This window comes from Triturus cristatus, chromosome 3_2, assembly GCF_964204655.1.
Source record: "Triturus cristatus chromosome 3_2, aTriCri1.1, whole genome shotgun sequence".
NCBI classification, from domain to species: domain Eukaryota; kingdom Metazoa; phylum Chordata; class Amphibia; order Caudata; family Salamandridae; genus Triturus; species Triturus cristatus.
In genome coordinates, this window is record NC_140584.1 from 370,920,902 (window position 1) to 370,947,300 (window position 26,399).

Here is a 26,399-nt window from a genome sequence, read left to right on the forward strand (position 1 = left end):
ATTCTGAGTTATCCTTATCGAATTTTACCGCATAAATTAAGTACAGGTAATTTAAATTTACCACATAATTGGCGCCCGAACAGGGACTCCTCCCCCACCCCACGCGCCGGAGGTGCGTTGCAGACCTGGTCTCCTGCCACAGCCGGACGGACAACTACGCGTACCCGCAGGATTTCCTGTACCTCCCTTAGGCCAACGGAGGTGACTGAGGCTGCGATCAACACCCAGACGAGGCGGTGAGGAGTGCGGAGGATCCCGACCAGAGCCTAGCTGAGAGAGCAAGATCCGAGGTATACAGAGGCCCACCAGGTTCCGAAGTTCCGAAGTACCTACGTCACGAGTCGAGTCCAGTCCAGTCCGGTCCAGTCCAGTTCAGAGTTTCCGAGGCCTTCCGTTCCGTGCTTCCCGGTGAGTACCGTTGCTGGGGACGCATCTAGACGTGCGCATTAGTTTGTGCCGGTCAAGACGGGTTTGGGTACACAGACCTGGTCTGCACTGTTTTAGCGGTGTATCTGTACTGTTTAGCAGTATATCCAGTATTATGCAGTTAGCTAGTTTTATTTTAATTATCGTTGTTCGTTTTAAAATGTTTTAATGTGTTTTAAATGTCGTGGTATGAGTGATTGTTCGATCTTCATTACTGTATTTATTGTATTAATTGTGTTCAAGTCCGAGTAAGAATCAAGTAACAAGGTTTAAGATGCCGTTATTCTCAAAATTAAGACAGATAAAAACTAGAAAAGGGATACTCGAGGAAGCCGTTCCCATTCCACCTAGGGACACTCCAGGGTACTTTATGTACCATAAACATGGCTTAGATGCCGTATTATATCTCGATTTGTGGGTGGACTACACCAAGGATTTAACAGAGAATCAGAGATGGCCCGCTGCTGGGACATGGGATGCAGATTGCATCATGAGAGTAGAAGAAGCATTATGGAAAAAGAAAGCCAGACAGTCACAGAAAGATGCCATTGAATTATGGCGTAAAGAATCGCATAGACGCACAGAGAAAGCGCTCAGAAAAGAAGAGAAAAGTAGGGAGGATTCAGACAAAGCCCGAGAAAACGTATTAGTTGAGGAAGGTATCCGAGTAAAAGCAGAACAAGTAGACAGACAACGAAACACTCTTATGAATGGTATGTATCCTCTTCTGGCCGAGGGTTTACCTAAGGCCACCCTGGAAGTACCAAAAGATCTGCCATCTCCATTGCTTCCGACTAAATTGCACCACAAGACCGCAAAGGACATTTTCCTTTCTTCCTATTTAGACGATGCAGCCCCCGAATATGTTAATGTTCCGCCGCCACGCACACCACTTGCTAACGGCGCTCGACCCCGAGATAATCTGCCCCCACCTCTGCGACAACATACTACTCCTTCCGTTCCAAACCTTCCGCCTGTTCCTCCACTCCTTCCTGCACCTATTCTCCCTACCTTACACCCAACAAATCCTTTTGGACCTGGCACCTCAGGAGGTGCGACAGGAGGTTTTCATACGCCACCACCAACACGTCGATTGACTTATAGGGATTTAGCACACCAACGTACACCTCAAACAGCGAATTACGACATGCTTAAAGAGCCTCTTACAGACTGTAGATATGATCCAGTACCCGGTAAAGACGACAGAATGATGCTATCATCAGTACGTCTACGACGAGTTGCGAACTATTTAATGATACTACCAGGAATGATTGATCATCTAGACAAAATATATCACTTTGTCCAAACAGGGCAAGGTCCTGAAAGTATTGGCGAGGCCATGGCATACCAGAAAGTGGACACGCAAAAACTGTTGTTACGCTTCTTCATAAACTGCCTGATAAGAAACAGAGATAGGCCTAGTGTAGACCCGGAAGAAATTAAAGCACTTAACAAATGGGGTCAGAATATAGCAGACGGAAAACATGATAAACAGAATAGTATAAAAAATATGTACCGAAGGATCCGAAAAACAGTAGAACAGATACGTGAAAGAGAACAGCCTGAAAGAGAAATAGATGCAGATAAGACAGAATCCTCAGAGGAGGAGGAGGAACAACCAGAAACGACAACAGGACAATTACAATTACAAGCTAGAGAAATGATAGCTTATGTAGGTAAGGGAAGATCATTTAATAATTCAATGCGTCCGATACGTCCAGAAAGTAAGAGAATTTTTCAAGCAGCCATGTCAAATCCAAAGACCCCCGAACACTTATTTCAGGCTACTGATAAAATACTTCAAGAACGAATGGGGTACCATGTACTCGATTCTATGGATGAACAAGAATTAGCCAGGTCAGCAGTACAATGGGCTGACAGTTCTGATAAATATAATGATGACGCGCTAGCACACACGTTTTTGAATCTTTCACCAGACGAACAGCGTTTAGCTGGTATGTACATGATACAACACCTCCTTATATTGTATAAAGGTCAACACTCCGATCCTGGTCCCCTACCTGATATACTGATAGAACTACTCATGAAGAAATGGAGAGGTCTAGGTACCGATCTAATTAAAGTAATTCTAGAACATCGGCACAGATACAGTGCCTTCCTGTGTCCACAGCTTGATCCAGCTCCCTCCATGGAAAGAAAAATGTATTACATAGACAGACAGAATCCCTTACGCGAAGTGCACCCAGTTAGAAATGATGATAATACTTTTAGACGCGTGTTTGTGTACACGCCCATAACTAAAATAGAATTATTGGAAATGAAAAAATTAGTGCCCAGCCATGACAGGGATCCAGCAGGTTTTCACCGTGAAATAAAAGACATGTTACTCATGGGTGATTATACCTATCCTGACATTATGAAAATATTAAAAGTATTATTGCCTGCCGGTATTCACGAGAAACTCAAAGAAAAAGAATGGGAGGTGGGAGAGCAAAAGATTGATTGGACAGCATTAGAAAACGAAGAAAATACCCGAACTCCAGGCCTAGGGCTTGGGGACAAAACTAAAGCGTTACCAGGATTGTTAGTACAAGTATTGCCACGTTTATTAACCACGAAAAAGGAAGACTGGGGTGCAATCTCAGCCTGCAAACAGAAACCCGATGAAGACACTAGTGATTTTTATTCCCGATTTGAAAAATGTTTTGGTATTAATAGCGGTCTGAAAGCAAGTAGCGATTCATATCCACATCTTTTTGTAACCAAATTAGTCGAGAATTCCCTGCCCCAGGTTAAGAACAGAGTATTGAAAGTCGAGAGCACTTGGCAAGCTAATACCCCTTCACAAATGTTACAGTACCACCAGAATAGAATTAGAGAAGAACAAGAACACGAACAGAGACGTATGAAAGACACGAAAATGAAAATGCTCGTTGCCCAGTCAGTTCCAACTGACGGTCATAAAAAGGGTGCGACACAGTCCAGTAATTCAGCGGTTCCTGTTAAAGGGACATGCAACTATTGTAAACAGCCAGGTCATTATATAAACGATTGTGCAGTTCTGAAACACAATATCTCTACGGGTAAAACCAAGGAGAGACCGCGTCCACCTAGACAGGATCAGATCCAACCACAAGTACCCCAGAATGTACAGCCTATGCAAGCTTCACAACAGACCGTAGCAGTACCACAGTCACAGCCTATTGCCACAACACAAAACACGACACAACAGATGTACCAGTATGCACAAAATGACTATCCCGATTATCAGCGATACACATGAAACAGCCTAGAGAGGGAGGTTGGCTTGCCTCTTATTGAGGTTCCTCTAGATCAAGAGGGTCCTTATGTACATAGTCAAGTATTAGGGAAAGACAGAAAGTTTCTAATTGATACAGGGGCAAGCAGAACAACTATCAGTCACGACGATGTTCCAGGGGCACCCCTCTCAGGCTCACAGAATGTTTCCCTTGGATTTTCAGGAAAGCCTATTGTTAACGAAGTATCGCAACCTCTTCCTCTTGCAGTAGGTCCATTGACACGGACTACAGATTTATTGCTTACAAAATCATGCCCAGAAAACTTGTTAGGTATAAAGACACTGAAAGCTCTAGGAGCTGTAATATGTTGTTCCCCGGAAGGGGTACGACTATTTTTGCGTGACTTTAAAGGTCACTACGTATTTAGAGACATGGATCACCGGTTACAGAATGTCCCTGCACATTTATGGGCACAAGGCCCCACTGATGTAGGTTGTATGCACATCACACCATATCGAGTCACACTCAAAGCAGGAGTGGTATTACCACGAATTCGACAATACAAGTTACCTCCAGATGCTGTAGTGGCTTTGCTGCAAATCATTGACGAGCTCATTGCACAAGGAGTGGTTGTGGAAACCGACTCCAATGTATGTAATTCTCCAATCATTCCAATTCTTAAACGTACTGATCCAAATGCACCCCCAGTTTATCGATTAATTATTGATCTGCGCAAATTGAATAAATGTATTGTACCACAGTATCCCGTGGTTCCAGATATCTCTTCATTATTGACAGCTATTGATTCAGAAGCAACGTTCTTTACTGTAATTGATCTCAAGAACGCCTTCTTTAGCGTCCCAATCGATCCGGAAAGCCAATATTTGTTCGGATTCTGTTTAAATGGACGAAGCTTCAAATTTGCACGCGCACCTCAAGGATTCACAGAAAGCCCCAGCATCTATAGCCAAGCACTGAAAAGACAACTTGACAGTATCCACATGCCTGTTAACACTGCCCTGCTTCAGTATGTCGATGATCTGCTGATCACCGCCCGAAGCGAGCCCGAATGTGAAAAAGCATCACTGACGGTTTTACATTTTCTGGCCGACAAGGGGCACAAGGTGTCCCCTTCGAAGCTGCAATTCTGTGTTCAGCAAGTTGTGTACCTTGGGAACTTGCTGTCCAAAGGGGGGAGACAGCTCACACCTGACCGCATCCAGTTAATTGTAAACATGCCACCACCCAAGACACAAAAGGAGGTGCGGGCCTTCATAGGTCTCACTTCGTACTGTAGACAATGGATTCCCCAATATGCATTTCTAGTAAAGCCACTCATTCAGTTGACAACCCAGGAGGCAGCGACATCGACTGTCCTCCCTTGGACTCAGGAACATACACAAGCTTTTGAAGACTTAAAGAAAGCCTTATGTCAAGCACCTGTTTTAGCGACACCATGTTACAGTAAGCCTTTTACACTTTTTGTTACAGAACGCGAAGGTACTGCCTTGTCAGTACTCACTCAGGAACAAGCAGGTTCACACAAACCGTGTGCTTATTTTTCTAGCACATTAGATCCAGTAGCCCAGGCTCTGCCTACGTGTTTGAAATCAGTCGCAGCAACAGCTTTAGCGATCAGACAAAGCGATTCCATAGTATTAGGACATCAATTGACAGTGCAAGTTCCACATTCCGTGGAAGTTCTTTTAAACCGAACACAGACCCAGCACTTGACTATAGCACGACTGACAGGTTATGAATTGACATTGTTTCAGCCACACATAGAAATCAGACGCTGTAGTACATTAAATCCTGCCACACTTTTGCCATTAAGTGGAACAGACCCATTGGCACATGATTGTATTGAAGTCATTACTATTACGACGAAACCCAGACAAGACTTGACAGACATTCCATTACCAGATCCAGACCTGACACTTTATGTGGATGGTTCATGCATGAGAACAAGTACAGGAGAGTTAGTGGCCGCTTACGCAGTCACGACAGACACCGAAGCTATTGAAACAAATTGTATTGACACCTTGTCAGCTCAAGCAGCAGAGCTCATCGCTCTGACACAAGCCTGTATTCAAGCCAAAAATAAGAGAGTTAACATATACACAGATTCACGTTATGCATTCGGAGTTGTGCACGACTTCGGAGTCCTCTGGCGAGAGAGAGGTTACTTAACTTCTCACGGTGCCAACATTCAACACGGTCCCCTCATTCAAGCTCTGTTAGATGCAATACATCTGCCTACTGCGATATCTATCATGAAGTGCAAGGCCCATACAAAAGTCACCGATATCATTTCCCAGGGTAACGACCTGGCAGACCGAACAGCTAAACAAACAGCGCAGAATCGGACTCATGCAACTGACTTGACAAAGACAATAGTTCCGACATCGACACACTGCATGACAGTTAGGGATCCCGCCCTTGATGTAATTGACATACAGACACATGCTACACCAGAGGAAATCAAGAAATGGACTGAACTAGGAGGGATCCAAACAGATCAGGGATGGATGACGAAGGGAAAATCTACATGGTTTCTCCCCGACTCCATGGTTCAAGTTATCATTAACACAATACATAGTCCAGCGTATCTAGGAGAGAAAGCTATGTTAGACAGTATTCAAAACATTTGGTCCAATAAACACTTACGAGCAGCAGCCAAACAGAAAGTGCGTACTTGTATGATTTGTTGTCAGTTCAACCCAGGTAAAAGCATTCCTGTAGAGCAAGGTGGATTTCAACCTCCCGATCACCCTTTTGAAGTCCTCCAGATGGATTATATCCAGATGGAACATTGTCGAGGATTCAAATATGTCCTCGTAGTTGTATGCGCACTTTCCCGATGGACAGAAGCATATCCAGTCCCAGATTACACTGCTCCGACCACTGCCAAGCAGCTGGTTCGTGAATTCTTCCCACGGTATGGTTTGCCCCGTATCGTGTACTCAGATAACAGTCAGCCGTTCTCATCCGAGCTAGTGAAACACATTACACTCCTGTTAGGCTATCAGTGGAAATTCCACTGTGTCCGGCATCCCGAGGCAGCAGGTCTCGTGGAGCGTCATAATCAGACTCTGAAAATTCGACTTTCTAAAATCTGCAGAGAGAAAGGCGTTGACTGGATAGTAGCTTTACCAGTTGCGCTCTTTTACATGAGAATGATAGCACATTCTCGAACAGGGCTATCCCCGTACGAGGTGGTCTTCGGTAGGCCACCAAATATGTGGGGGACGCCTATACCTCGTAAAATCACTGATGTTGATTGTAATATGCTGACAGATTACCTTGCTTCCTTGATGTCTGCACTACAATCTTGCCGTTCACAGGTAGCTGCAGCCTTTCCCGACAACACCGAGGTGAAGCCCCATGAAGTGGTTCCCGGAGATTACGTGTTTATAAGAAATTTCGACAGGAGGAGCCCGCTGGAGCCTCGCTGGCAAACGCCGAAATTAGTACTTCTGACCATGAGGACAGCAGTGAAGATTGAGGGTCGCAAGGGTTGGCTACATTCGAGCCATATCAAGAAATTTCACGGACTGCCTTCTGATTTGAACTCTCAGCCCTGCCCTCCTCCACAGACTGACTCAAAACTCCCCCTGGCCGAGAAAACTGTTTCCCAGGAATATAAACTGAAACTAAGGTCTAGCAAGTCAGACAATTTAATTGTTTAAGTCCTCTCCTAGGTGAATCGGTTAAATTAGTTTCTGACATGTATCCCCTAGACCGAAATAGAGAGAGAGAGAGACAGAAACAGCTCAAGAAACGTGCATATTGTAAATCACTTCGTAGTCACTGTATAGTGACATTATTGATTATGTTTTTTCTAAATCTTCTGATTATTGCTGCAAGTATACTGTTGCACATATATTACCCTATTTTCAAGCGTGCACATTCTGCTTTCAATGTTACTGCCGAACACTCCTTTAGCGAATTACCTCCGCATGAGTTGCCCTACAGACTTGCGCTGCGCAACAACACATTCATTAGTATGTTACATCACTCCCATCAGACCAACAATGCTACAAATTGTTGGATATGTGGCCGACTCCCTCCCTACCAGAAATACAAGGGAGTTCTGCCCCTCTTTCCGTATCCGTTCACACACAATGGTTCCTGTGGTGCATGGTTTAGTTTGATTAATTCTTTAGATTCAAATACCGTAGTTTACCAGGACAACTGGGTATGGGGAAACCTGAACTTAGTTTTGCTTAAAGCCTGCTACCCTAACAAGGAGGGACTTCCCAAAAGGACAGGAACTGATCTAGAAAATGAAGTATATGGATTAGGTAACTTTACACTTAACCTCATGATTCTGAATGTTGAATCCGAAGCTGCACCAGTCTTGCCTGCTATGTCAGTATTACCAGTCAAAGGTGAATTATGTGCAAGAAAGAATGGTTCAGTACACCTGGGTCATAGTAAATGTACTACTGTGATCGAATTCAGTGATCAAGGCAAATCTACATTTAGAGCTTCCCGTCATTCCTACTTCATTTGTGGTCATACCGCATATATACGTTTACCTCTAGATTGGGATGGTACCTGTTACATTGCATTCCTTCTGCCACCTGTTTTCCTAGCCCCTCCTGATTATCATAGAAATACCCATCTAGTACACAATAGACCCCAGAGAGATCTCCCGATTGTCGACTACACTGAAACGGCATGGGAACAATACACAGACTTCAATAAAGGTCTCTTTCCCTACATAGGTGTTGTCTCTAATAGTAAACTGATACGTAAATTAACCAGAACCCTTGAAGCAGTAGTGAATGAAACTACCTCTGCCCTAGGCAACTTAACGGAGGAACAGTCTGCGATGCGGATTGTTGTTCTCCAAAATCGTCTTGTCCTTGACGTCATCCTGGCCGATAGGGGCGGAGCCTGTAGAGTCATCGGATCGAGTTGCTGTGTTTTCATTCCAGAAAACGCGCCATCAGTATATAAAGCCATAACTCGTCTTCATGAGATTGCAAGTCAGATACACCAGAATCCAGGCACCTGGACTTGGTCCGGTTGGTTCTGGAGTGTGTTGTCAGCCTGGGGATGGAAGGTCCTATCCTTCCTAGGTATTGCCCTTCTCATAGTATTCAGTTGCTGCCTGTGTCTACAATGTGGGCCAGCGATTTGCGGCCTGTGTGCCACATCATGTATTCCACATTCAAGTTCTCATTCAAAATCCCGTAAGAAGAAAGAAGAGCAAATGATGTTACATGAACAGATTGATGGATTCCTGAGGATCGATATATCATGAAGGGTCCGTAGGGGACAAGGAGGGAATGAGGAAATATGAATTTTTATGATCAATTGTGTCCCCTATCTTAGACCCCAACGGCTCCATGTACGTGCTACAAGTACATGTATGTTCCCTCCACTTCCAGCTATGAAGACGCAAATACATTTGTGTCCAACGTTAACATGTCCTCTTTCAGATCCACCATGAATGGGTCGAATAATTCGTTCCTAAGTATGCCTTGCCACCGCCTTTATATGGTGCACCTTTCACGTTTTTCAGCTCTGGCAAGTTAGGCCCTGAATTCTGCCATCAAGCCTTTTCCTGCCTTCTGCCTCTGAATGCTCCAGCCTGGACCTGCATCTGTATCCATGACCTTTGTCTTACTCCCTGCGCGGCTAACGGTGCCCGGCTCGGCCTGTTGCCTGCCAAGACTGTATTTAGCCTTCAAGTTATCTGCTCCGCTCCTCGAAACATACATTCCTGTCTAGTAGTTTAGGTAAACATCCTTCCAGCTGCAGAGCAAAGGGCCCGGCCTTACTGTCTCCGTGCAAGTAATTCATAGCTCCTGTTACCATGGTAGGCCCATGCCCCCTCGCATCTCATGTAGACACATAGACGCTTATACATGCACTAGCAGTCAGTATAGGATAGCCTCTGCCTGAGAGACCTTTCCTTCCAGATAATACAGTTCCTTAAACACAAGATATTAGATACGATTTGGGATTAGGTTGTTCTGACATCCCAGACTTCTGTATCCTCATGTAGGGCTAAATGTCAAGTCCCCTTCACCCTCCAGTTACACGTCAGTCACACGTCATGCTGCTGCACGCGCATCTCTGCCATTTATTTCTGCTGACCTTGCAGGATTCTCTTATGGATCCACCCACCTGTGACATCCTCATAATGACGTTTCTAGTACACGCCCTTATGCACGCCTATTGTAACGCCTTTTTCAATTACGTATGTGTATTCTTATCTCTCTTCTCCGCTGTTACGCCTTCTGCATCTGTCTTTACTGTAATGCATTGACTATATATATGATAACCTGTCAATAAAGTATGCTCAATCCCTTCCCGAACCTTCGTGGTGACGGAATCCGATTGCCTGGTTCGAACCAATTCCTTTGTAAGGAATAAACCCCTTTTAAAACCTCTAATATCACGGATTCTGCCTCTTATTTATTCTGAGTTATCCTTATCGAATTTTACCGCATAAATTAAGTACAGGTAATTTAAATTTACCACACCTGAATGATTTTTTATACACTATATAAAATGAAATTTGGAAAGATTCTCAGCAGGAAGTTGCTGTAATTTTAAGAGAAATTGTCAGGGATAATTTGGAAAAGGATTTAGCTGTTGTAGATAATGGCACAACACTTTGAAAACTCATATTTTTTCTCTGAATAATATTGCATCATCTGCATTCGATATAATATAGAATGACATGTCTCTCCTCTGGCATGGACAAAGTCAGCTGAGAATGATTATGCAATTGAGTTGGACATTACAGATTTTAAAATCAAATTGCTTGCCATTGAAATATCTGAATGTGATGGACTCATTTTTGCCTTATATTTGAACACACACACAAAAAATAATGGCAAAAAAGATGCGACTTACACAATGTCAAGTATGGAGCTGTTCGAAAAATTGCCCTTCACAGTAGCTTAGACACCTTCAGCACTATGGTTGATACATGGGTTTATTTCACTATCAATTTCAATGTTTCATTTTTACATCTTGTTTGAAGCATTTTCCAATAAGCAGATATAAGGCGTTAGGAGAGAAATTCGTTCATGAAACCTGTGGTTCGTCTTTTGATTGTAGGTGTCAGAATAGAGAAATAAAAACTTTCATTTGTCTGTAAAGAGGTAACGCTTCATGGCGCATGCCATGCATCCATGGCCAATTTGGAGTGTAATATAAAGGGTTGCCCTGCTGCCTTGATTCCCACCCGTATTCCGATTACTTTAAAATTGAAGTTATTTGATTCTGAACCACCAAGGTTGTTATGGGATGAAACGGGGAGTAGAGATATATAACTGTAGATGAATACGCGCTACTACCAGATTAAAATAGTTGCGTCCAATAACTCAATATTAAGTGTGCTCCTGGGGTAACGTCTTCCAATCAATGACGTCTCTTCAACATACGAATTCCAGCACATCCTGGGAGGGGTGTGTCCCCCTAGGCACAACTTACGTCCCAATAGTGGGCTCCTCAAATTATGATGAACATTATACTCCAAAAAAAGGTTCAGTTCATATTTATGTTTATTTTCATACTTGTAAGCTAATAATTTGCTTAATTCCAATGTCAATAATTCAATGAATTATGACTGGGTTTATGACATCCAAAGCATTTTGGGTATTACCACTTCGTTAGGGAACATTCCTGAAGAACAAAACATATAATACTATGAGGGACTTAACTTGAGATTAAATTCATTTGCTCTTGTGATATGTACATTGTGCATATTTTCTTGTCAAAACATAATGCTAGTTCAGATATGTTGAATCAAAAATTGCTAGCGGTTTAGAGAAACAATCAGTTAATTTCTTTGCCCATGTGATGTGGAAGTTGATCATGCGTTATTCTTAATAAACGGTTTTTGGTGCGCTGGCATGCTCTGTATTGAAGTAGTGGTTTACTGTGAATCTAAAGATTTTGCGAAATTAGACAAAATCAGGCGAGTTTAAAGTACGTGGTGAGTCAGTACTCTGTGGCGTACTAAAGAAACATGATGTATCAGCATATTGACCAGATTGCCTGTAATTCAAAAGATGGAGTTATTGTGCCGGTAATGTTTGAAAAGCGAACATGACTATTACAAGAACTCAGTTAGTTGTGCTTTTTAACAAAAAGTGCTTGAATGAATGCTAGCAAAACGGATCATAGGTGCTTACGGTCCAGTCATGTGCTCTGGTCTTCTTGTCATTGGCTCGGATCTGTTCTGGGTAGTGTAGAACAGCCGTTAGTCCGTATATAAAGCATGCTGGGTTAGTAATCGACAAAGGACTCTGTTCATTTAAATTTGGTGGCTATCTTTGAGTGGTGTATATAGATTACGTCTATATATCTAGAATGTCCTTAAGGGACTGTTATGAACTTGAGACGTAGCAATCTTCTTAAAAAGGTTTTATATGAGTATCAGCATAAGTACTCATAATTATAACTGTATACATGGTAGACATAAGAAAATATTGACGATCGATAGGGGACTATAATTATCTTAAGTATGGTAGTCATCTTGAAAAAGTCTAATATGGGACTAAATGCTCCCATCGTGTGACGGTCAAGTTGATATGCATGATAATATGTGTATGCCTGGAAGCCAGGGAATATATATGTTAGGCGAGAGATTAAGTGAGCATCAGTCCATATGGTATTGTAGTAAAAGTGTGAGTGTGAAGACTAATAAGGTTTTAAAACGTGAATGCTTATATGTATCACATACGTTTATGTCCCACCTACGATGTAATGGTGCTTTATTAACTCTTAGTTGGCCAGTGCTTTTATCCACTAGTTCTCTCTTTGAAGGAGGTATTTTTGATTGTCTCTACCTTCTTTTTTAGCAACCACTTCTAGAACTAAGAATTTAAGTTGACTGATGTTGTGTTGGTGTTCAAAAAAAGGATTAGCCACAGCTGATTTCATGTTCTTCGTGCGGATATTTGAATTATGTTCATTAATGCGAATTTTGACTTTTCGTTTGGTGTTTCCCACATACACTTCTCCGCATGGACATTTTAGTAGATAAATACAGTTCACAGTGTCACATGTAGCTGTGACCTTTAGTTTAATGTTGCATCCTTTTCTAGGATTTGTAATTATTGTTCCTGGTGTTAGACCAATAGTTTCAACCAAAGGCAGTATATATGAACCAATAGGATAATTAATTGAACGCTAAATTACCCAGCGTCACAAGAATGCAAACCTATGTAAAAGACACCACGGATTGCTTAAACAAATTACAACAAGTCACCATTGATGACAATGAGTCTGTTTTACTATGTACAATAGATGTGAAATCTTTATACATCTCAATACCACATAACTTAGGAATTGAAGCAATAGAACATGCATTATTACAATCTGACATATTCCCAGACATGCAAGTATTTTTGATGGAGTTGCTACAATTTACCCTCTCCCACAGTTACTTTAGGTGGAAAGACCGATGGTTTCTACAAACTACGGGAACTTCCATGCGTCTCACCGGGGTACGCAAAAATATTCATGGAGAAATTCGAACAAGACAACATCTTAACTAAACATCCATGAATAGCCAACTGCAAATTATTTCTCCGCTACATTGACGATATTTTTGTCATATGGAATGACTCAAAAACCACACTAAGACACCTTAAATAAACTCAACAACATCAATGAAAGAATCCAATTTACTCATGAAATACAAGCAGAAAAAATCACATTTTTGGATGTGGAAATAACCATTGCTAAAAATAAACTTGAGACTGACATCTTTCGAAAACCAACGGATCGAAACAACACATTACACTATGGAAGTTTTCATCAAGATACACTTAAACGACATCCACCGTATTCCCAAATGCTTAGAATAAGACGAATAGTATCCAACACACTAGTAGTCACCCAAAGGATGGAAGAAATGACAATCCGCTTCATGGACAGAGGTTATCCCAGACCCATATTGAATAATGCCAAACAACGAAGCCAATTAAAAAGTAGGACAGAACTCCTACAAAAATCACCAAATAAAACCAGCAATCGCATGGTAATGGTATCCAAATACTCAACAGCAAGTAAGAGATTCAAACGCATCATAAATCGACACTATCTCTAGAAGAGGATTTCAAGAAATTATTTTCAGAACCTCTGATTTTTGCATATACCAGGAATAAAAATATGGGAGAAATACTCAAATATTCAAAAATAGACGATGGTGAAAAGACAACCTATAAAGGAACAATGGCCTGTTATAATTGTAATAACTGCCATAATGTAACACCAGGAACAATAATGACACATCCTAGAAAAGGATACAACATTAAACTAAAGGTCACAGCTACATGTGACACTATGAACTGTATTTATCTACTAAAATGTCCATGCGGAGAAGTGTATGTGGGAAAAACAGAACGAAAAGTCAAAATTTGCATTAATGAACATAAGTCAAATATCCGCACAAAGAACATGAAATCAGTTGTGGCTAATCATTTTTTTGAACACCAACACAACATCAGTCAACTTAAATTCTAAATCCTAGAAGTGGTTGCTAAAAAAGAAGGTAGAGACAATCGAAAATACCTCCTTCAAAGAGAGAACTATTGGATAAAAGCACTGGACAGTCTAAATCCGCATGGGATGAATGATCGCATTGAATAATCTTGGTATTTATAATGGTTTTATATCTTTCATTTTGTTATACATCAACCGAATGAATCATTAATGAGTTTAACTATGAGTTAATAAAGCACCATTACATCGTAGGTGGGGCATAAACGTTTGTGATACATATAAGCATACACGTTTTAAAACATTAGTTGTTTTCACACTCTCACTTATACTACAATACCATATCGACTGATGCTCACTTAATCTCTCGCCTAATATATATGCCCTGGCTTTCAGGCATACACATATTATCATGCATATCAACTTGACCGTCACACGATGGGAGCATTTAGTCCCATGTTAGACTTTTTCAAAATGGCCGCCATACTTAAATAAATTATAGTCCCCCATCGATCGTCGCTATTTTCTTATGTCTACCATGTATACAGTTATAATTATGAGTACTTATGCTAATACTCATATAAAACCTTTTTAAGAAGATTGCTACTTCTCAAGTTCATACCAGTCCCTTAATTACATTTTTGATATATAGACATAATCTATATACATCACTGAAAGAAGGCCACCAAATTGAAATGAACAGAGTCCTTTGTCGATTACTAACCCAGCATGCTTTATATACGGACTAACGGCTGTTAGTTATACACCACCCAGAACAGATCCGAGCCGATGACAAGAAGACTAGAGCACATGACTGGACCATAAGCGCCCATGATCCATTTTGCTAGCATTCATTCAAGCACTTTTTGTTCTTAAGCACAACTAACCGAGTTCTTGTAATAGTCATGTTCGCTTTTCGAACATTACCGGCACCTTCTGAATTACTGGCAATCTGGTCAATATGCCGATTCATCCTGTTTCTTTAGCACGCTGCAGAGTACTGACTCACCACGTAGTTTAAACTCAACTGAAATTGTCTAATTTCGCAAAACTTTTAGATTCATGGTAAACCACTACTTCAATACAGAGCATGCCAGCGCACTAAAAACCGTTTATTAAGCATAATGCATGATCAATTTCCACATCACATAGTGCAATGAAATTAACCGATTGTTTCTCTAAACCGCTAGCAATTTTTGATTCAACATATCTGAAATAGCATTAGGTTTTGACTAGAAAATATGCACAATATACATATCACAAGAGCAGATGAATTTAATCTCAAGTTAGGTCCCTCATAGTATTATATGTTTTGTTCTTCAGGAATGTTCCCTGACGAAGGAGTAATACCCGAATTGCATTGAATGTCATAAACCCAGTCATAATGAATTGAATTATTGACATTGGAATTGAACAAATTATTTGCTTACAAATATGAAAATAAACATAAATATGAACTGAACCTTTTTCTTGGAGTATAATGTTCATCATAATTTAATGAGCCCACTATTGGGACGTAAGTTGTGCCTAGGAGGACACACCCCTCCCAGGATGTGCTGGAATTTATATGAAACGGGGAGTACCATATGGGGGTAACGGTTTCCAGTGTTGTGACCTGTTGTTATAATTAATTGTTCTCACCTGCAAACACAGTCAGGAAAGTTACAGTATGGCCTTCAATTGTTATTTTTAATAATTTTTAATAACTTTGATAAGTTACGTCGACTGAAAGCCTTATCGTGTCAAAAAGACATTGCATTAACATCTGCTAGAGAGATGTTTGATCGCAAATTTGCAAGGCCTTTTTCCGAAATCCAATCACTACTGCATACAAATCTGCCACTACATTATGGTGAACTTGAGCACCCATATTTGATGCTTCAAATGCTGCAGGAGTGGTACACGTTTTGATTGGATTGCACATTACACACTGTATTCAGAGTGATGCCGTCATTTATATACTCTTTTGTTTCCAATGTTTTTGGAGGTATTCCCCTAGTGTTATTCCTGATTGTCAGAATATTGGTTCCATTTTTGCTACTCAGCAATGGATGTTCCACCTCATGGGCAAATGGTGATTGTACTACCACACATCCTGCTTTGTTGTGCATGCATGATAGATTACTTTGGAGTGTCTTTACTTCAGAAACTTAATGATAACTGTTTTTTGTCCTTTCAACCTATATGGTTACACAGCGTACAGCCCATGTTCCACTGTCTACTGTGCACTTTCGAATGTCCACTGGATCTATGTCATGCAATGCAACTGGTTCAGTCTACGGAGAAGGAGTTGCAGGTGCATTCACTAAGGGCTCATCTTAAGTGTTGTCCTATTAGACTACAGTTGCTACAGGATGCTTAATATGAGCCATTCCTTGATTCTTCTGCTCCTGGATTTCTAGATGCTGGCTCCTCCTCTGTGGTTACACTGCTGACTGGCGCACCATCAACAGCTGCTGACTGGGCTGGTCATGACCATGTTTGTTCCTTGGAACTTGCAGTCCGGGCCCCTGTGGAAACATCGTCCGCGGTTGCGGGTTTCTTCCTAGGTTTCCATTAACTTTCCAAAAATGGAAAACATTTCGGGAGCCTCCTAAAGTTTAATTCGGCACCTTGTTTTTATTTCAAATTGATTTTTTATTTGTTTTAACAATTGCATGCTTTTAATTGCCATTTTTAATGCATTATGGTTTTTAGTATTATAGTGCATTTTATACTTGTTTTATAATCATTAGACATATATTAAGTTTGATTTTTTTGTAGAATGGCTTTTAAGTTTTAATTTTAAGCAAAAGTCTCACTCCGACCAACGAGTGGGCGTTGTAAGGTTCAACAGGGCCCACACACAAGTCTCCATTTGGTTACATGTTTAAACTTGACATCTTTTTCTAAACTGTGACTTTTTACATGCCTTGCTCTAACAAAATAAAATACTTAGTAATTATTCTGCTTGCAGCACATTTCTTAGTAAACATTTTATCTTGTCAGTCTTACACCCTGTACAAGGCCAAAGAACATTGAACGCGATGCCCCTGCATTCAGTTGTGCGGTTGGAAATAACTCTGACTCAAGACACGCAATCACATCAGTGCTGCTCCTCTAACAAAGTGCAATTGGAACAGTGCTTTTATTATTTAAACCACCGCTGAGCCAAATTCAGCAGAGGATCACTTCTGCAGATTGTCCTGGAACTCTGCCTGTGACTGAGATGTAGTCCTGCTGATGCTAACCTTTTATCCTTCCAAGGATGGTAGCCTGCTTTACACCAGATCAGCTTCTTCATTCTTCATACACAGGTATGGGCAGTTGGGTTGTCCCAAGAGATCTGGCAGAGGGTACTTCCACAATGCTCTTGATAGTGTAGGTAATATTAGTTAGGAATATAAATATAATCATAATCAGCCTGTAATGCTATAATGGTTGACCTGTTTATCATTTTAACCAATCTTGTAATGCTGTTTACAATGATTTGTTTCATCCTACTAATAATTGCAGCTCACACTTTTTACACAAGAATACAATTGTTTCAATAATTGTTAGAGAAACCAACTTGTATCCTTGTTGTGTCCACTGTGGGCATGTCTGAGTAACAACGAAAGGGTAGGTCTGTTCCATGGTTTCCTTGGGGAATTAGAGTTATCATGTTCTAAGTTTGCATATACCATCTGGTAGCCTTGAATGTTAGGGGTTTAGATGGTGCACTGTGATCTAGTTAGGAATTAGGCCAACATATTCTGATGACATGTGTGAACTCCGTCCCCATATTCTGACGTTTTTGTTGTCCTGATACACAGTCCTACTTGATTCATAGGAGCCACAAGACAATAGATTATTCTGTCAACTTAGTCTGTGCAAACATGAACATCTCCTTCATCTTCTTCTTCTTCAATTCTATACTATCACTATAATATTTAGCATACCACAAAATTTCAACCAGGGACTTAGATCGCCAGCAAATCACATTTCACTGTATAGAAGAGCTAATTTCTGGATGCAAACCATAAACTAACCCAGTAAGATTTTCCCTTTCTGGATTTTTGATGACACTGTGCTGTCTGCAATCTTGCATCAAGCTCTCATAATAAGCATGCAGAGAGTCTTTAGACTCTTGGGTAATTTGGTTATCTTGAGCTAATCAACCTCTTTTACCTGTGTAACCTTCATTTTCAAATGTGCAATCACCGTGTATATGTGTCCATGACAGTAGGAGAAGGTGCATTTGTTCTAGCATCTCTTGGCAGTTCAGCAGTTGCCCAATCCATGCCCCTCTTGCATTCTGCCCACATATCTTTAGGTTCCACAACATTAAAAAACCAATCAAAATCTTCAGAATTCTGGCCATAGTACTATACCATTGGTTGGGCTTTTCCAGCACCTTTGCAAGCTGATTTTTGAATGTGAAAAGACCACCAGGACTCACACAAAAAAAAGACACACAGGAGTGCGTCTTTTTTATGAAGCCACCAGGTGGGTCAAATCCCAGGGGCTGTCTTTATTAATTATGCAGGGGTGCCCATGTGGTACCCCAATGCCCCCGGGTACCACAACCTTTCTGGGGCAAACAATAAAATGATGCGGGCCTCCACAGCCCTGGGGACCGCCACCTCACCCAGGCTATTTGTAAAATTAGTGCAGGGCTATAGCCTCCCCTGCAGCCCCGTGTACCACCACTTCACTGGGGTATTCTTCACAGTTTATGAGGGGGTTGCCCTGGGGACCACCACCTTTCCAGGGCAAATGTTGTATTAATGAAGGGACCACCACCTTCCCAGGGTGACATTTGACACATGGCCCCTCGCAGCATTAGGGACCAACAGCTCCCCAGGGCTAAATGTAATATTAATGCGGAGAGACTTTGCACCCCCAGGCCCCTGAGGACCTACACCTCCCCAGGGCAAATGGTAGTAATGAAAGTGGGGGCCGCATGGTCACCCGCAGCCCCAGGGTCTACCACCTCCCCAGGGCTGTGACCTGCAATGGTGGGGGCCACCTGGCCCCTCTTCTGGAGCCCCCGATGGTCCTGGGGACTGCCATCCTCCTCTGCCAGCTCCTGCTGTGTCCCCAAGTGCCCAACCCCGGGACATATCTGCTTTCTGTGGCTTGGCAGGAGATTTACTGCTCCCACCAAGCCATGCAAACTGTGCTCTGCTTGAGAAGGCCATAATATTTTTCTCTTGCTTTCTAAAAGTAGAGAACAATTGCTTTGACACAGAGGAAGCTGCATGCTAATAAGGGCCTTGAGGCGCCCCTGGGTCCCCAACATAGGAAAGTGGCTGCCATGGGTGGGAAAAGGGTACTCGCACAAGTGTCAAAGCAATTGTGCTCTGGGGGATGGGGTCCCCGGAGCCAAGATCATCCTGGAAGGGGGGCTGCTTAGCCCCCCTCTCTTTTTGTTAAAAAAATAAAAATTAAAAAGGCCTGGCCAAGGGTGGTGAGTCCCTGGCGCCGGAATCAGCTCAGGGAGGGGGCCGTGCGTCCTAACTCCCCTATCTATAATAGAGATGGCCCGGGGATGGGTCCCTGGCCAAAATTGGCCCTGGGAAGGGGGGCCACGTTGTCCCTCTCCTTGAATAAGTAAAACATTTAAAAAAGACTGGCAAGTCAACAGAAAACCTGCAAATGTGCCTCCTTGTAAATTATTTGTTGGGGATAAGGTCCCCTTGCCTCCTGAGGGTCTTGGGGGCCAGAATCTCCTCTTGTTACCTCCATTAAGTCTCAGACAGTGGGATTGCTAAGAGATGGTAGGAGGCCATGCCCCCTTTTTCTCACCACCCTGCAAACTGCCGAGAGGACTTCCGAGGTCATGCCCCTTTCTCCACCACTGTGCAAATGCGCTTCCTGGTGCACTGGTGGTTGGGGAATGAGGTTCCCTTGGCTCCAGAGGGTCCTTGGGGCTAACTACATCTCCTGTTACCTCCAGTAAGTTCCACACTGTGGGACTGAGGAGGACATGCCCCTTTTCACCGTCACTCTGCAAACGTACCTCCTAGTGCACTGCTGGTTGGGGGATGAAGTCCCCGTGGCTACTGAGGGTCCTTGGGGGCCAACTACTCCTCCTGTCATCTCCAGTAAGTCCCACAGAGCAAGATTGCTGAGAGATTGTCAAGGGCCATGCCCCCTTTCTCCACCACTCTGCAAACGTGCCTCTGGGTGCATTGTTGATTGGGAGATGAAGTCCTCTTGGAGTCCAAGGACCACTTCTGCTACCTCCAGTAAATCCCAGACAGTTGGATTGCTGAGAGCTGGTTAGAGGTCCCCCTTTCTCCACCACTCTGCAAATGTGACTACTAGGTTAAAAACAATAGAAATTCACTGAAAAAAACTGATGTTCTCTGTACTGGGGTGAATGTATGACATTGTTCTGCATTCTGTCCATCTGGTTTTTTTGCATTTGTCACCCCTAGTGGGATGTGTATGCCCAGACGTGGGTCCCGTGCTCTCCATGCCACTGGAATCAAACTATCCTGGCTGAAGAGGGGTGAAACCCCGAAACCGGAACTAGGATGCTTGTTTCCAGTCCAGGGAGGACCTGGCTTGGCAGTTCGGGCTGGACTGTTCCCATGAGGCACAGGGTCAAGACTGATTTGCATATGGCCGGGTTCAAAGTGGAATGGCATGGTGAGCAAACAAATGATGGATTTAGGCACAGCTCTCTGTACTGGGGTGATTGTAGGATATTGCTCTGTATTCTGTCCAACTGTTTTTTTTGCATTTGTCACCCCGAGTGGGACGGGTATGCCCAGACATGGGTCCCGTGCTTTCCATGCCACTGGGATCAAGCTATCTTGGCTGAAAGGGGTGAAACCCCGAAAACGGTCCTAGGATGCTTGTTTCCAGTCCAGGGAGGACCTGGCTTGGCAGTTCGGGCTGGACTGTTCCCATGAGGCAAAGGGTCAAGACTGATTTGCATATAGCTGGGTTCAAACTGGAATGGCATGGTGAGCAAAAAAATGATGGGTTTAGGCACAGATCTCTGTACTGGGGTGAATGTATGACATTGTTCTGCATTCTGTCCATCAACTGTTGTTTTTTGCATTTGTCACCCTGAGTGGGATCGGTATGCCCAGACGTGGGTCCTGTGCTCTGCATGCCACTGGAATCAAGCTATCCTGGCTGAAGAGGGGTGAAACCCCGAAACCGGTCCTAGGATGCCTGTTTCCAGTCCAGGGACAACCTGGCTTGGCAGCTCGGGCTGGAGTGTTGTAAATGTAAATTGATACTTGTATAGCGCACTACTCACCCGCAAGAGTCTCAAGGCGCTTGTACGAATAACGCTGTGGAACCCATCCTGGCTTTCCCTGTGAGGCGTCCACTCCTGGGCACCCCCAAGGTGGAGGCCAGGCATCCTTAGCATTGTGGGGGCCGTTGTGGAGATTAAGCAAGCTATTGCCCAGAGTTGCAGAGTGGGACTCCATGATTGGAATAGGCACCGAGGCGAGAATTGTCAGGTCCGTGGAATTTTTGAGCCCAAGACCTGCCGAGGTAGGGAATTGAACCCTGGTCCCGGGCCAGACCTCTGCATCAGGGTCTGCCGCTCTAACCATTGAGCCACACTTCTCCAGTGTTCCCATGAGGCACAGTGTCAAGACTGATTTGCATATGGCTGGGTTCAAACTGGAATGGCATGGTGAGTAAAAACACAATGAATTTAGGCCCAGATCTCTGTACTGGGGTGAATGTATGACATTGTTCTGCATTCTGTCCATCAACTGTTTTTTTGCATTTGTCACACCGAGTGGGACGGGTATGCCCAGACATGGGTCCCGTGCTCTCCATGCCACTGGAATCAAGCTATCTTTGCTGAAGAGGGGTGAAACCCCGAAAACGGTCCTAGGATGCATGTTTCCAGTCCAGGGAGGACCTGGCTTGGCAGTTCAGGCTGGACTGTTCCAATGAGACACAGGGTCAAGACTGATTTGCATATGGCTGGGTTCAAACTAGAATGGCATGGTGTGCAACAAAACGATGGAGTTAGGCCCAGATCTCTGTACTGGGGTGAATGTATGACATTGTTCTGCATTCTGTCCATCAACTGGTTTTTTTGCATTTGTCACCCCAAGTGGGACGGGTATGCCCAGACGTGGGTCCTGTGCTCTCCATGCCACTGAAATCAAGCTATCCTGGCTGAAGAGGGGAGAAACCCCAAAACCGGTCCTAGGATGCTTGGTTCCAGCCCAGGGAGGACCTAGCTTGGCAGGTCGGGCTGGACTGTTCCCATGAGGCACAGGGTCAAGACTGATATGCATATGGCTGGGTTCAAACTGGAATGGCATGGTGAGCAAAAAAACGACGGATTTCGGCCCAGATCTCTGTACTGGGGTGAATGTATGACATTGTTCTGCATTCTGTCCATCAACTGTGTTTTTTTTGCAGTGACGTCACTGATGACATCTGTGATGACTTCTTAAATGATATCACTTATGACATCACTGATGACATCATCCTGTGACTGTTAGTGTTTCACAAACATTTCTGAGACTTAAAGATATATCCTAAGCTACAGCATATGTTAAATAACAGCACCCATCGGGGTAGAAATGCCACACTACAGGTCACATAATGCCTTGAGGTATTGTAAAAAAATGCTTATTCAAAGCAGCCTATCGGAAGGAAGTTAATCAAACAAATAGGGTGTGGCATAAAATGCTGTGGACTCGGTGAAGTAAGCCTGTCCTTAAGGAGTTTTGTCCGAAACGCGTCAGGCTGTATCCCACCATGTGTGTGGTCTTCTGGTGATTTGCTGCCGCCGTAGTGCATCCTTATTTGTGGGCAACCTAGGAGCGATATATAGACATGGCGGCCCGGCAGTGGAGGATGCACCACCCCAAGGATTGAAAGCGGCCCATGGAGTTTGAAAATAAGTCAAGCTCCTCACGGGGCGTGCAGCGCTGGACAATGAAGACTGTGAATATTGCGGGGCCCATTGGAGGGTTATGAATTGGGGAACCTGAGGACATGGCACCCATCGGGGTAGGAATGCCGCACTACAGGACCCATAATGCCTTGGGGAGTGTAAAAAAATGCTTATTCAAAGACGCCTGTCAGAAGGCAGTTAATTAAATAAATAAGGTGCGGCATAAAACGCTGTTGACTCGGTTGAACTAAGCCTATGATTAAGGAGTTTTATCCGAAACGAGTCAGGCTGTATCCCGCCATCGGTGTGGTCTTCTGGTAATTTGCTGCCGCCCGAGGGCATCCTCATTTATGAGCAACCTAGGAGCGATATAAAGACATGGCGGCCCGGCTGTGGAGGATGCACCACCGCAAGGATTGAAAGCGGGCCATGGAGTTTGAAAATCAGTCAAGTTCCTCATGGGTCGTGCAGCGCTGGACAATGAAGACTGTGCATATTGCTGGGCCCATGGGAGGGTTATGAATTGGGGACCCTGAGGACACGGCACCCATCGGGGTAGGAATGCCGCACTACAGGTCCCATAATGCCTTGGGGGGTTGTAAAAAAACTGCTTATTCAAAGCAGCCTATCAGAAGGCAGTTCATTAACTGGCACATGCATCAACAAAGCCTTTTGCGATTCCTTAATTGCGATTTTTAAGAAATCGCAATTAAGGAATTGCAAAAGCCTATGCATGTAGGAATCGCTATAAAAATAGCAATTCCTACAAATTCCTTAATTGCCACTCGCAAATTGCGAGACGCAATTAAAGAATGCCGTCACATTCATTCCTATGGGCCTCCAGGCCCATAGGAATGAATTGGAGATTGCATGAGCAATTTGCGAGTACCAGTAGGTACTCGCAAATTGCTCATGCAATTTCAAGAACGCAAGGGTGTCAAAATGACACCCTATTGCACCCCTGAAATTGATCTGTGCGCATATGTTGCACACACACACATGCTCTAAGGGCATGTGTGTGCGCAACATGAAACTGAAAAATGCACGAAAGTGCTTTTTTCAAAGTTTTTGCAAATTACCATGAAGTTCAACTTCATGGTAATTTGCTCCCCCTATTAGCGAAATCGCTAATTTTTTCACTGTCATGCATTGCATTTAAGGAATCTCAATTTGGGATTCCTTAAATGCAATCGCAATTTAAGGAATCACAATTTAGAGATTCCTTAAATTGCGATTTTTGCATTTGGGATGATGCATCCCAAATGCAAAAATACCGGTCGCAAAGGGGCAGATTCTGAGAATCTGCCCATTTGCGACCGGTTTTTACATTGATGCATGTGCCTGTAAATAAATAAGGTGTGGCATAAAATGCTGTGGACTCGGTGGAACTAAGCCGATGATGAAGGAATTTTATCTGAAATGCGTCAGGCTGTATCCTGCCATGGTGTGGTCTTCTGGTGAAGCAGTAATCCCCAATAGGCTCAGCTAGTCACAGGCGTAGCCTGACGTGTTTCGAAATACCTCCTTAATCATAGGCTTGGTTTCAAATGATACAATGCATTACATGTCACACCTTTATTTAAGATCCACTGCCTGAATAGGCTGTTGCTCGTATGAGCGCAATATGGCAGTTGCCCACAGCATTGTGGGATATGTAGTGCGGCAATAGTTATACCTGAATAGGTGCAGTGTCTCAAATGAGCCCTAATACTTGCCCTCCAATGAGCCCTGTGACGAGCAGAGTCTGAAATACCAGCACCGCTCCCCTCGTAATGAGCAGGACTCGATTTCCAGCTCCACGACCCGCTGCCAGTTCTAGCGGTGGTGCACTCTCCGTGGTAGGACCTGCCGCGTATGAATAAATGCTCCATGGTTGCCCAGTTAGTGAGAGTGCACTCTGAAAGCAGTAATCCCCAACAGGCTCAGCTGGTCACAGGCGTAGTCTGACGCGTTTCGGTATACCTCCTTAATCATAGGCTTGGTTTCAAATGACACAATGCATTACATGTCACACCTTTATTTAAAGACCCGCTGCCTGTGACCAGCTGAGCCTGTTGGGGATTACTGCTTTCAGAGTGCACTCTCACTAGCTGGGCAACTATGGAGCATTTATATATACAATACCAGTGCTTTGAATATGCAATTAAACCTGCCAGTTCTTTCGAGATGTGTGCGGCTCATTTCCTTCTTGTTGAGAGGGTTTTTCTTCATATTTCACGGCTGGGTCCTGCCGCGAGCGACGCACCCCCAGTAACAAAGAGCGCCATCACTGCCCAACAACGGACCCTTTCTGAGGACTTGGGCGAGCAAATAAGGGCAGCCGCACCACCAAGGACTGGACCTTGGTTCTGGGCCTCAGCAAACTCGAAAGTTAGTGTGCACGGGGATCACGAGAAACACAGCAAAAAGCCAAATAAATCTTAAAGCATCACCCACTGAAGGGTATAAATTGCGGGACTGGGAACGGACTACAGGAACCACAATGCTCAAAAGAAAAGTCTATTGTGATGTCCAACAGGGGGCAAACATTTTAAAAGCAGAAAATATGGTTTCCTTCGTGCTCTCAGCCTCATGGATGCTCCTGGTTTCCCCTTTGAAAAAGGTCTAAGAGACCGAAATGCATCAGGGACTACATCAATATCAGTGCTTTGAATATGCAATTAAACCTGCCAGTTCTCTCGAGGTGTTTGTGGCTCATATATATATATATATATATATGTATATATATATATATATATATATATATATATATATATATATATATATATATATATAATCTACTGGCGGTCGCCAGTAGATAGTTATAGTTACAACCTAGTTTCCATAGGAAATCTCAAAATTCTATTTTGAATAACTTTGGCGCCGGTTGACGAATCCTCGCGAAATTTTCAAAACTAATGGGGCGCTCCGCTCTGCTCCTACCCTGAAAGTCTCGGGGTGATTCGTCAAGCGGGGGCCGAGAAAAAAGGGGGGTCCCAAAACGCGTTTTCCCCATGTTATTTTCCATAGGACCTTTAGACATAGCTACAGCCCGAACGGCTGAACAGAATTACGTGAAATTTGGCAGAGAGGTAGCCATAAGGTCAAGGAAGTGCCTTTTGCAGGTCTGGTGTAAATCTGTTCAGTATTTCCTGAGAAAATAGCATTTAAAAGCATATCAATATCTATACGCGCACAGCGTGCGCGCACTGTGCGTGCACCCTGCCGTGCGCGAGCGTAATTCTGATTGGTTGTTAGATGTCGGCAAACATTCGAATCGGTCGAAACCAGGAAGTGTCGGCCGCCATTTTGTCTCTCGTAGTCTGAGGGGGTGAAAAAAAAAGGTGGAGAACGTGAAAAGGGGGCAGAGTGGACAGTTCCTGACCCCCTAGCCTTGGTCAGGGGGTCACAGAAGGACACCCAAGGGAGAAAAAAACATTTTT